General features: G+C 39.3%; 1 pseudogene; it reads right to left on the reverse strand.

Annotated features, from left to right (window-relative positions):
- Positions 1 to 6,441: 6,441 nt before the first annotated feature.
- Positions 6,442 to 11,339, reverse strand: LOC116012443 (annotated as a pseudogene).
- Positions 11,340 to 13,795: the final 2,456 nt, after the last annotated feature.

Consider the following 13,795-nt stretch of genomic DNA (forward strand, 5'->3'; position numbering starts at 1 on the left):
GTTGTCGACAGGGTTCTCAGCCTTCTAAAACTGACGTCTCACTTTTTTACTACACCGCTGGCTCATCTCGGGTTTTCCTGCTAGTTTATGTCGATGACATCATCATGATGGGGAATGATGCCTCATTAATCGACAGTCTTCTCCAACGGCTCTCCTGCACTTTCAAAATCTGTGACTTGGGCACACCGAGTTTCTTTTTGGGTATCGAGACTATAGCTGATAAGGCTGGTTTTTTACTTTCTCAACAACGATACATCCAGGATATATTGTCACGTGCCGGCATGTCTGATTGCAAACCACTAGCTACACCTGCTGCTGTCACACAGCCAACCACTCCGTCTCCCGAACTCTATGACAATCCAACACAATATCGGCGTCTAGTAGGGGCTCTGCAGTATCTTACCATCACGCGCCCAGATCTCTCCTACTCTGTCAACAGGTTGTGTCAGTTCATGCATTCCCCAACCATAGATCACTGGGGTCTACTAAAGCGTGTTCTCCGCTATGTCAAAGGCACTCAACAATAAGGGCTCCGACTGTTTTCCTCCTCTTCCACTGATTTACATGCTTATTCGGATTCAGATTGGGCCGGATGTCCTGTAGACAGAAAGTCAACCAGTGGTTACGCCGTCTTTTTTGGTACTAATATGATCTCTTGGGTCTCGCGCAAACAGCGCACTGTGGCTCGCTCTTCTACGGAAGCTGAATACAAGGGATTGACATATGTGTCCGCAGAGGTCACTTGGNACAGGATGACTCTCGGAATGATGTTTATAGCCCACCGTGGGGTGCTGGTCCCATTGTACCTGCCACTTGTTCTGTGGCCACAGACATGGCTATGCCACTGGCTAGGGAATCCCCGCCAATGGTTATTCAAGCCCCGGCTGCTTCTACCGATACACATGCATCAATAGGCCCAACTCGTAGTGAGGGCCATGCCATGCGAACTCGGACCAAGACTCGTGGCACTGGCGAGCAATTCTATGCTCTCAATGCCACTGCCGAACCGACATGTTACTCTCAGGCCATCGGACACCCGCAATGGCGTGATGCCATGGATCAAGAGTTCAATGCCCTGTTACATAACAACACGTGGAAACTCGTACCACCAAACTCGACTATGAATATTATCGGCTGTAAATGGGTCTTCAGGACCAAACGAAAAGCTGACGGCTCCGTCGAGCGCTACAAGGCACGTTTGGTTGCAAAAGGCTTTAATCAGGTAGCAAGTGAAGACTTTTTTGATACGTTTAGCCCGGTTGTCAAGCCTACTGCAGTCAGGCTACTTTTCTCCTTAGCAGTCTCTAACCGCTGGACTCTACGCCAACTTGATGTTCATAACGCGTTTTTAAACGGGCACTTGTCAGAAACGGTATACATGAAACAACCACCTGGCTACGAAGATCCTACGCATCCAGGACATGTGTGTCATCTACAACGTTCTCTCTATGGGTCAAAACAGGAACCACGGGCGTGGTTTAACAGACTACACGAGTTCTTGTTGTCGACAGGGTTCTCAGCTTCTAAAACTGACGTCTCACTTTTTTACTACACCGCTGGCTCATCTCGGGTTTTCCTGCTAGTTTATGTCGATGACATCATCATGATGGGGAATGATGCCTCATTAATCGACAGTCTTCTCCAACGGCTCTCCTGCACTTTCAAAATCTGTGACTTGGGCACACCGAGTTTCTTTTTGGGTATCGAGACTATAGCTGATAAGGCTGGTTTTTTACTTTCTCAACAACGATACATCCAGGATATATTGTCACGTGCCGGCATGTCTGATTGCAAACCACTAGCTACACCTGCTGCTGTCACACAGCCAACCACTCCGTCTCCCGAACTCTATGACAATCCAACACAATATCGGCGTCTAGTAGGGGCTCTGCAGTATCTTACCATCACGCGCCCAGATCTCTCCTACTCTGTCAACAGGTTGTGTCAGTTCATGCATTCCCCAACCATAGATCACTGGGGTCTACTAAAGCGTGTTCTCCGCTATGTCAAAGGCACTCAACAATAAGGGCTCCGACTGTTTTCCTCCTCTTCCACTGATTTACATGCTTATTCGGATTCAGATTGGGCCGGATGTCCTGTAGACAGAAAGTCAACCAGTGGTTACGCCGTCTTTTTTGGTACTAATATGATCTCTTGGGTCTCGCGCAAACAGCGCACTGTGGCTCGCTCTTCTACGGAAGCTGAATACAAGGGATTGACATATGTGTCCGCAGAGGTCACTTGGGTTGTCTCACTACTTCGGGAACTTGGCCTATTTTCAAGTAACCCGGCACAGCTCTGGTGTGATAATCTTGGGGCAACATATTTAGCAGCGAATCTGGTTTTTCATGCTCGTACGAAGCACGTAGAAGTTGACTACCATTTTGTTCGAGACAAGGTCGCCTCTGGAGAGTTCGTGGTTAATTTTGTTTCTACTCGGGATCAGCTAGCTGATATTTTCACCAAACCGCTACCTGCTCCGCGCTTTCAAGAACTACGAGGCAAGCTCAATGTTGTCGCACTCCAACCTTGTGCTTGAGGGGGTGTGTTAGCAATATTATTATTATTATTATTATTTCATCTCTTGTATAGTCTATAGTTTATATTTCTATGGTTGTGGCTTAGTCTTTGTTTAGTTGCCTACAGAATAAGAGAGGTATGATATAAGCTCTCTCTCTCTCTGTAATTGAATCAGATTTTTGAATTCTCAACCTAATCATATGCATGCATTCATTTTCCATTTTCTCTTCATGCTCACACGTCTACATGCCACTTTCGAATACACTTTCTATTTTCACATCATGCACACTTCCATTTCATTTTTCTTCTTTATGCACCACATATTCCATTTTCCATTCTCCAAGTATTTAACACATGCATTGATTCCGTTAAATCATGCTTCCACTTCCTCATTTTCATTTTCATTTTGTTTGATTTATATGCCAACCCAACTTTATCTCAAATGTTATATATTATTCATACATACTATATATATTAAGTACGTAGTATATATTGTTAGGAACCCCAGATCATTGATTTTGATGATACCAAAGACCCGAGGAAATCCCCCAATTCTTTACTTTGTCTTTTTGTTTTTAGAAGGACGAATCATTATCTAGAAGTTGTTGTTAGACAAATCCTTACTCTTCAAGAGTAATTCTACATCATTCCAAGCAAGACTTCGAGTAAAAGATCTCAAGCCGAAGACTTGAAGATTTGGAGATTGAAGACACGAAGACTTGAAGATCTGGAGATTGAAGACATGAAGACTGAAGACTGCGAAAGTATTAGGGCGAAGAATGGTAGTGCCGAACTCTTGAAGACCGAACAATCAAAGTTGATTGATTCGAGGAGATAATAGGAGAATGATAAAGTCAATCATTCTCACGAGTACCCAAGGCACTAGACATTTTCTGAGTTTTGTCTTGTCCATAGCCTTGAGGTTGGGTATAACCTGAATGTCAAAACGGATCCTAGGTCTTGATCCCAATGAGCATTAAATGATTGTCTCTTTATTTGAGACAAAGACAAATTGTCCTTGCATAAAAGTGGGCAAACGGCTAGAAAGTATTGACATTCTCAAAAGGTCTAACATTACCCATTGGATATTACACATTGGTTAATAGGTATTTGAATTTCATATTCCCTCTAACAGATCTGAAAATTCACACCTATAAATACCCTTTATCCTTCTCATTTGAACAAGATTGGAAAAGCAAAAAGGCATTAGCTAGCAAAAATTCTCAGTGTGCAAGATATTCAAAAGCTCATAATCTCGATCCAGTTTACTAAAGAGATCTTGTGAAGTTAAAGTGTTGAATCAAGAAGCTCAAACACAAGACTCTCAAGTTGGAGAATTATTCTCAACCATTCCAAGCAATCTCTACTTGGAGAAGTAGAAAGAGGCGGAGTAGACTTTGAAGAAGTTGAAAAATCTAAAGAGACGTGACTGCCTGGCTTGGTGATCAAAGGAGCACGTTGTAGATGATATATTGTACTATTAAGGAGATAATATTGCAATCCTTCACGAGTTGTGAAGAAGAGTGGAGTAGGCTTCGTTAACAGCCGAACCACTATAAAAACTTCTCTCTCTCTCTCTCTTTTACTTTACGTATTGCATTGCATGCCACACTAAAACTTAATTTTCATAAGATAAAAACTCGTGCAAAGTGGTCTTAAAATTTGATATAATCTTTCATATTCGCTGCGTTTATCTTTGATCAAGTTCAATCTCCACAATGATTTGTTCTTGCAAAAGTTTTAAAAATCTATAGTGAGTCTATTCAACCCCCCTCTAGACTCACTCCTTATCAATGGGGACCAACATATATATTATATATACTAACAGCATTGACGGTAGCTATCTCATAAAACTGAACCACAGTCGATTGAGAAAATGCTTCCCATAGCTTACTTAGATAATCATACATCCTAGTTTATTTTAAGCATTTAATCACCTCTGTATCACTTTCCTTGTCTTGAACATCATCTACATAAGAACGAAGTCGACCAACTTACATGGGCTAATCTTCTTGATCATCTCTTTCGTAAAAACAAAAGATTTTACATCCATTGATGCTATATCAAGAAGCAAGATATGTCTTCACACTTTTTTCAGCTGTGAAAGTGACTAGATTACAAACCTCTTCGATAACTCAGAGACCAATAATAGATACTTCGTATATATAAAGCTTAATTCGATAAATTTAATAATTTATTTTATATCTAAAGGAAGGGGGACACCCTTCTTAGTGTACAAGAACTAACTAGAGTTGATCACATTTCGCCATTGTGGGAGACCATCTCTATCATCTTCCAAGAGGTTGATGGCATCTTCAGGAGGGTCAAGTAGGACATGCATTCCTCTGGGGTAATCCTTTGCAAGCCTGGCCAAATGATCGGCTACTAAGTTCTGTTCTCTTGCCACTGTCCATTCATCGACTTTCGATTTAATCCAAGCAATTTTAGCATGTAAAGGTGGAGCGGAATTATTGAAAATGGCCTCGTTTCTCCATTTTCACAGCCACCAGACTGTAACTGCAAAGATAACTTTGTTGTTACCTGTTCATGGGTTCTGCCTCTATGAGGCAATCCCTCTATAAATTTAATAATTTTTTAAAAAAGAGAAATATCTTTTCGGTTTTTATTTTTGTTGAAAGATGCGCATTAAATGCACTTCGTACTATGTGCCATATCAAATTTCAAATTAGTGTCTAATGATATGTTAATACCCAAAATAGTCCCTCAACTATAGCAAAATTCACAAATTGGTCCTCGACTATCAAGTTTAACAAATTAAATCCTCAATTATTCAATTCTTACTCAATAAGATCCTCAACTATTCAACTCTTACTCAATAAGGTCCTCAACTATTCAATTCTTACTCAATAAAGTCCTCAACTATTCAATTCTTACTCAATATATAAGGTCCTCAACAAAGGATTAATTAATAAATTATTGAGTAAGAATTGAATAGTTGATGACTTAATTGATAAAATTGATAGTTAATAACTAATTTGTGAATTATGGCATAGTCGATGGATCATTTTTTGTATTTACTCATAAAAACACTAACACAATAAAACTTTTTTTTTCTCAATTAGTTTATCAAAATAATACACAACAAAACATTACTCATTTAATATATTAAATTCAAATACTTAACATCTTTGAACACAAACGAAATGTTCACAATTTATATACTAAATGTTCACAAATTTTATATACTAGATGTTTACAATTTACATACTAAATATTCACAATTTACACACTAAATGTTCACAATTTACATATTCAATCTTCACAATTTTATATACTAAATGTTCACAATTTACATACTGAATGTTCATAGTTTGAATTGTGAACATTCAGTGTATAAATTATTTGTTTTGACTTCGGTCCACCTTGTAAGGTCAACCCACGTCCATAACATAACTATGGATATTATTTCCGTTCGCTACCTAATTCAAAATTTCTTATATTAGAGTAATTATTTCATTCCGTACGTATTAAATACACACGTTCCTTCAGATGATTTTCTAAAATTTTATTACCACCGTTTTAAATCACAACTCTAACATATGAATCAACATTGATCTTTTCACTACGAGTATCGCACGTACCCTGCTAATAATAATAAAAAATTAGAATTTGATTCTTTCTACAATAATGACATTGACTTGGTTTAATCCTCGTTGTCACCAATGATCTCTATAATTTTGCCCAAAAGAATGATGGAGTGATTCATAGTGTGATTTGGGAGTTATTACATTGAAATTTTCAAGCTAAGCAAATTTTATATGCACCAATATATTTATATTTATTGTGCTTTTATTTTCCTACGTTAGTATTTATTTATTCATATATGGGCTTGGATAATAAGAAAGCTTGCATCCACTATATGAGAAACTTAAAAATATCTCTGGACTCCACCAAAGTACGTATTGGTAAGAATTGAATTCATAATTTTTTATAATGAAAATCATATATATTCACCTACAGAACCATTCTTTTCGGTAGCATTGATGGCATAATTAAACAGTAACCTACGAAATTTATTATAATGATGAAATTGGAATTATTTATATAACAACAGTATAACATATTTAGATAATATGCACAAGCGAAGCCACAAATTAATAGAGTAGATGATGAAATTCCAAAGTGGAGAGACTGAGCAGCAACGGAGAAGACTGGCTAAAGAGCTAGCTTTAATTTGGAGAAGTTGAAGGAGAAATTAAGCCTAACAAGTTCCCCAAGTTAATCAGATCAAGCCCTTGGCGGGCATGCAGCTGCTCAGCCCTCTTCCCTAGCAGGAAAAAGCACGTGGCGATCTCGACGGGACTGCTGTCCGGAAACCAAGGTCGTCGACCGACCCGACTAAGTCGGCTTGAGCCAAGGTCGGGCCAAAGTAATGCCGACCGCCCGACCGTAAGAATACGGGGCCGTCCCCCACCTAACGAGGTCGGAGTATAAACACTATCACCCTTATCACGGCGTTAAAAGTTAGTACGGAAGACACAACTTTATTTTCGTACTTGTCTAGTATTCAAGGCCACATTTCGATAGTATGAAGCTGAACTCGGTCCCTTGCCTTCAAAGGTGTTGTACAATTTGACTTTGACACGTTTCTTCTTGCCTGCATCAGGGTGAAATTTAATCACCTTATTCGGGATGATAGGAAAGAAGCATACCCCACCCTCATCTTCTCCGTGTACTATACATGTATGAACACTGATATTCTCTTCCGCTCCTTCCTCAACCCAATTGAACTCTATAAGCACCTCCAGTTTTTCATCCTCATTGAGTTCTGTAAAATGATCATATAATAACATGCACTTCCACCGCATATCATTCTCATCTAGGGGACACACCTGGTCCAGCTTCAATTCGGCGGTTTACCCCTGATTTTGTATTCTAAATAACAAACACACCTAAACAAGCATGAAACCATCACAACAATAAATATCCGTTACGTTTCCTCTTCAAGAACAATGGCAACTTGCAATTTGACGAACATCCAACTACTTCGTTGCTGCACATGTATTCTGGATCTTGCATGTCTTTCGAAACCCACATTTTAAACCGTCCCAGGTTTGGGTTCTGAAAATGTGCCTGCACATATAAATGCATGATGAGAAAAAATTACCATATGCTATATATATAGGAGGGTTCAGGTGAGATATGTTCTCAAGTAAAAAGTGAAGATAGACTATCATCCATTTAGATAGATAAATGGTGGAGATCCGAGAATGAACAAAAAAAAAAAAAAGTAAGGGGAAGAAGGGTTGGATTCATTTTTTAAATATTACATACTTAAAAATTTACTAATAAAAGTGATTAGTGCTTTCTTTACTATAACCCTCAACGGATGAATCATGGACGGTTGTGATCAGTAGTTATGACAGGACCAATAAGTATAAATCCACCCCATCTCCCACTACTACCTCCACATGCCCGCCAACAAGCAAGGAAATCGGTGAGGGTTTTTCTAATTAACTCTCTACTTAACAGTAGTACAATGGCCTAGTATGTGAAACATTAAAATTAAAAGAAATCACTGACCTTGAAAAAGTTGACAGACGATGGATTATTGACGAGAGCGCTACAATTTCTTATGTCAACTATTTGTAAGTAAACGAGGTTCTCCACTCCTGGGACATCAATCAATTGACTGCAGTTAGAAAGATACAAACGTTCTAGCCCTAATAAGCTAGATAGATCTTGCATGCACCATTTTCAACAAGCTAGGGACAATTCTTTGCGGAGAGATAGCGTAGGCTAAGTGGAAGATCATGAATCACTTGAAGGTTCTGACAGTTGTTCAAAGTGAGCTCTTGTAGCTGAGAAAGATGACAAAGGCTAAAGGGTAGGGTGTTAAAGGAACTATGGCTTAATTAAATTTAATTCTCTCATTCAGGGCAAACTTCCATGACTGATTTGGAGTTGTAAATGCTGTAGATACTGGTAAGGAGCACCAAGAATATACAAGGAACATAAACTAGCATTTGAAGATGATGATGCCAAATGCTGATCACTATGTTCCAAACTAATGTACTAGTCCGCACTCGGATACCATGGCCCTAGAACCAGATAGTTGAGATATCTCAAAGATCCACAAGAAGAAGGTACATGTGATATGGAAGTCCCTCTTGCATTAAGCTTACATAGTTGTTCCAATTTTCCCAAGTTAGTAGGCAATTCTTTTATGTTGGAACAACCATGCAGATCAAGATACTTAAGAGAGTTCAGCTTGCAAATACTGCTTGGAAGTACTCTGAGATTCTTGCAATCTGTCATATCTAACTCAACAAGGTTTTGTAAATCTCCAATTGATTGCGACAATTGAATCAAACTTGAACAACCAATGAAGGACAATGTCTGTAGACGACGTGCTCCAACAAAGTTTGGGCCTTTTCTAAGTTGTTTGCAAAAATCCAGCCTCAAGATCTCCAAGCATCTAAAATGCTGTTAAAATCAAAATATAAGAAGCAAACATAAGTTTTTCCCTATATTTTAGTCTAATTAAACTGTGATGTTTTCTTCAAAAGATGTAATGTAATACATATATCATACCTGCAAATTAGGTCGAAATTCTTCAACATTGCCGTGTACTATTTCTAAAATAACAAGTTCCTTCAACATCAAATCAAATGATATATGTTTCAAAGGACAATTTCGCTAATAAAGCAATCTAAGCTTATTATTGGAGAAATATTTCAAAGGCCCACGTACATTCATGGATAAGATTTTGAGCACTCTTAAACTTGTCATTTTTGAGAATACCTTGGTACTCAAATGCACTTCATTTGGCAAATCTATAATCATTGTTTCTATTGCTTCAGTGCCCTGACATATTAAAAAATTTTAAATATCATAACATTTAGACATTACTAAATGATGCAAATATAATTTAAGGGTCGGGTCAAATAATATATCTAGGCTTTGAAAATACAAACAAAAAAATAAATCATTGAAAAACTATAAACTGGAATTAACTAAGCAATTGATTTAGAAAACAAACCAAAACAATATATAAAGTAATTTATGTACAAACCAACGTAATGTCTTACCATGTTGCTCTCGAGCACATCCAAAACTTCATCACATAGAAACAATCTACTTCTTTTTTCAGGTTGCATTGGAGCTTCCATGCGGACAATTTCTCTCCCCATATCACGAATTAATCGTGCATATAAAGGTTTTCGCTTAACAAACATCTATCAATTAAAGTTGATATCCCACTTTGAGCAAAGTAATCAAGATGATTCGATATCTTAACAATATCTCCTCCCCAAAAATATCCATTTGTAAAAAAGCAAGCAATATCAAGAAAGATTTTTTGAGTACCAATGTCAAGTGCATCATAACTAATTTTGAGAATCTTCAGAATATCTTTATCAGGAATCCTTCTTAACTTTTCAAAGTCATCTATCCATCCTTGAATTGATGATCTTGCCCCAAAATGTGAGCCTAGAACAGTAAGCGCCAAAGGAAGTCCACCAGCATAGCTTACTATCATGTTTGATAGTTCTACAAAAGCCTCCAAAGGATTTGGTTCTTAAATGCTTGCCAACTAAAGAGTTGCAAAGATTCATCGGGGCTTAACATTGCAACTTTATATTTTTCACAATCTTTTCCAAGGCCATTCAATAAATTGATATTTCTTGTTGTAATGATAATTGTACTGCCTGGACCAAACCAATTTCCTTCTCCGACTAATGCGTCTAATTGACTCTTATGGTCTACATCATCAACAACAATGAAAACCTTTATTGGTGTAAGTCTTTCTTTGATCAAACTAATTCCTTGATCAACATCATCAACTTTTATTCTCTTTCCATTGAGAGTTTTACGAAGAAGTTGCTCTTGTAAACGTTTTAAACCTTTATTACATCCATCTACACATTCTTCTCTAATATCTCTAAGAAAGCAACTACTATCAAATGTTTGATAAATTTTGTTAAATATGGCTTTTGCTAAGGTTGTTTTTCCTATCCAGCCCATGCCATAAATTCCAATCATACAAACACCAGCATGTGTTTTACTTTGTAATAAAGAAAGTATTTCACTGACACGGGTACCAATTCCAATAGGATATTTTGCAACATCAAAGTACATATAGTTCACCACGTGTAGAACCTTTTCTACAATTGTGTCAATGAACTTTGATTCATACCTGTAAATTTTGTTGAGTAAATTAGTGGCTAAAGAATTGTTATCACATGAGGGGAATAAAGGACTAAAAACATGAAAAGATTAACAAAGAGTGTGCAATAATAATAAAAAAAAATTATATAAAATGGAACTAGAAATCAAAGTACCCGTCAGCAATGTTCTGTAAATTCCAACCAGATAAATTTGCAACCTTAGTTAGAGCAATTTTCCATTGACTAACTTTTTAATCCCAAACGATGCTGATGCAAAGCCATTGCATCACCAAACTTGCCAGTTTGTTTGCGGACCTCTGAGGGATCCACATCATAAAATATGGGAAGAACCACTTGATTTATCTTCTTTTTACATTCTACAATCTTCGCAACCTCCTCAAGACACCAGTGGGAAAAGGCATACGTTTTGGAGAACACGATGATGGAAATGCTTGATTCTTCAATAGCTTTAAGGAGGTCAGTGGAGATGTCCTCTCCTTTGTGGAGCTCCTCTGCATCTCTGAAAGTGTATACTCTGACTCGGCACAACGCTGCAAAGAGATGATCTGTAAACGATTTTCGTGTATCTTCGCCTCTAAAACTCAAAAAGACATCGAAGTGCCGGTGCGGCAGAAGTGAAGAGGAAGATGAGTGAAAGAGCCGTTGATTAGTTTCAGAAGTGGATTCCATTATGGAAACACCAACTGGTCGGTAAGACAATGCAAGGAAGGAAGGAGAGCTTACTAATTAATTAAATTATGGGTAATTACTACTGCGTCTGCTACTACATATCGCATTTATACATACATCTTGTGTAAGAAATGGAAATTGCTATGAAGTTTCTCGTCAGGATATAAAAATTGAATTTTTTGCTAAATGATCAGATTATAGTGGCAATAATTGTTAGGAAATGGTTTTATTTTAATTTCCACCAGACATGCCAGATTATTTTGAGTTAGGAATTGTTAAGGTGGGTCAACCTTAATCATGCATCACAAAGCAACTGTCGAATAAATTAAATATGAAAATCGCTCATTTGCAGAAAATATAATAAAAGAAGATGAATTATTGGTGATATGATGATGTAGACCATAATCTAAAAAATTGATTGGAAATTTGTGTGAAGTTGCGTAGTGCTTGCATGGAAGGTGGGTGACAGGGTAATTGGGTACCCGACCTGGAACCATTGTCATAACCAAGTTGCCGTTCAAACTACCCGACACCTCACTCCTCAGCATCAATGCGCAACGGTCCAACTCCTCAGCATTGATGGCCAACGTTCACCTCCTCAGCGTTGATGACAGACGTTCAGCTCCTCAGCATTCAATACCTCAGGTATTGATGTCCAACGGTCAGCATTCAATACCTCAGGTATTGATGTCCAACGGTCACTGAACTGAATGGAATAAAAGGGCTCACAACCACGTAGTGGGGGGCTCTCTGACACTTCTTACACTTCTTGCTAGACAATACATATCTCTTGTACACTGAGCACTACGCTCAACTTTGTATTAAAACATTCAAATACCAAAATAATATATCCGCTAACACGTTATTACCGTCATTGGTGTTCTTGTTGAGATCCGAGATCATATCTCAGGCTAAAATCACAAAATCAAAAAAAAAAAAAAAAACCACTCAGTTCATCTCATCACTATCAATGGCATCCGGATCCAGCAGCTCGCACACACCTAGTCAGGTGAACAAGGGTCATCCTTCGGGTGATCTTCGTGAGCAGCTCAACAGCAACCGTGGAGGTGACCTTCGCAGCCAACTCAACAACAATAACCGCAGAGAAGGTGACCTCCGTACCCAACTCAACAACAACCATGGTGGTGGCCGTACTCCCCTCCCAGCAACCGCTGCTCCCGCCCAGGTGGTGGACCTTCAGGCGGCAGCGCAGATCATCCAACAGGCGGCGACGACGATGGCCCAACTAGTCGCAGGAATGCAAGGCCAGATCTTACCGCCACCACCCCCTCTGGAGGAAGAAGTGCAATCTCCGAGGCAAAACAGAACTCAACGGCACGAAGGTGGAACTCAACCAGTTTCCAGATCTGTTCGAGAACGACCGGCGGCTTCTAGATCTATCCGAGATCGGTTGGGGGTGCAAGGATCCTCCAATAGAGGTCCCCGTGCCCAAGCAGGAAACGCAGTAACCAAACGACCATCCGGTGAAAGGATGGGCGAATCTGGTGGATTGGCTCCGCGTCACTCCACTAGACACAAAACACCACAGGAAGGCCTGGTGGAAAGACTCCAAAGGCAAATAGATGATTTGGAAAAGAAAGTAGAAGCAAGAGAACACTCACCAGAACCAGAGGTAAGAATGGCCGCTCCATTCTCTCTTGACATAATGGAAGTTCCTCTTCCAAAAGACTTCCGATTACCCACCATCAAGGCCTACACTGGCACTTCAGATCCACGTACCCATATGACAAGATACAAGGCAGCCATGGTCATGATTGGGGCAAGCGATGCCATAATGTGTAGAGCGTTCTTGTCCACCTTGGACGGGACTGCTCAAGATTGGTTTAACACAATCCCAGACGGATCAATTCAGACCTTTGCAGAGCTATCCAAAAGTTTCTTGTCTTATTTCTCAGGGAGTATACAACATAAGAAACCATTCTCACATCTTGGTGGGGTAAAACAGGATAAGGGAGAAAGCCTGCGAGATTTCTTCATCTGAAACGGAAGACGTGGTGGTCGATCCCGCACGAGCAGATAGGGTCGTAAAGATTGGCACTGGATTGGCACCAGAACTAAGAGCCTAGATAGTCGAAGTCATTCGACAGTTTAAAGAAGTTTTTGCGTGGGGTCCAGAAGACATGCCAGGTATCAATCGAAACGTTATAACCCATAAGTTAGCCGTGGATCCTACCAAGAAACCAATACAACAGAGAAAGCGATACATGTCGGCTGAACGAAGGGACTTTGTGAAAAACGAGGTGGTCGCGTTGACACAAGCAGGACATGTCAAGGAGATCTATTATCCCGAGTGGTTGAGCAACGTAGTCCTGGCCCCAAAAGGTTCCACGTGGAGAATGTGCGTGGATTATACAGATCTCAATAGAGCCTGCCCTATGGATCGATTCCCCTTGCCAAACATTGATCAGCTGGTGGATGAGACGGCAGGATGCGAA

The sequence above is a fragment of the Ipomoea triloba genome, chromosome 3 (genome assembly GCF_003576645.1).
Source record: "Ipomoea triloba cultivar NCNSP0323 chromosome 3, ASM357664v1".
Taxonomy (NCBI): domain Eukaryota; kingdom Viridiplantae; phylum Streptophyta; class Magnoliopsida; order Solanales; family Convolvulaceae; genus Ipomoea; species Ipomoea triloba.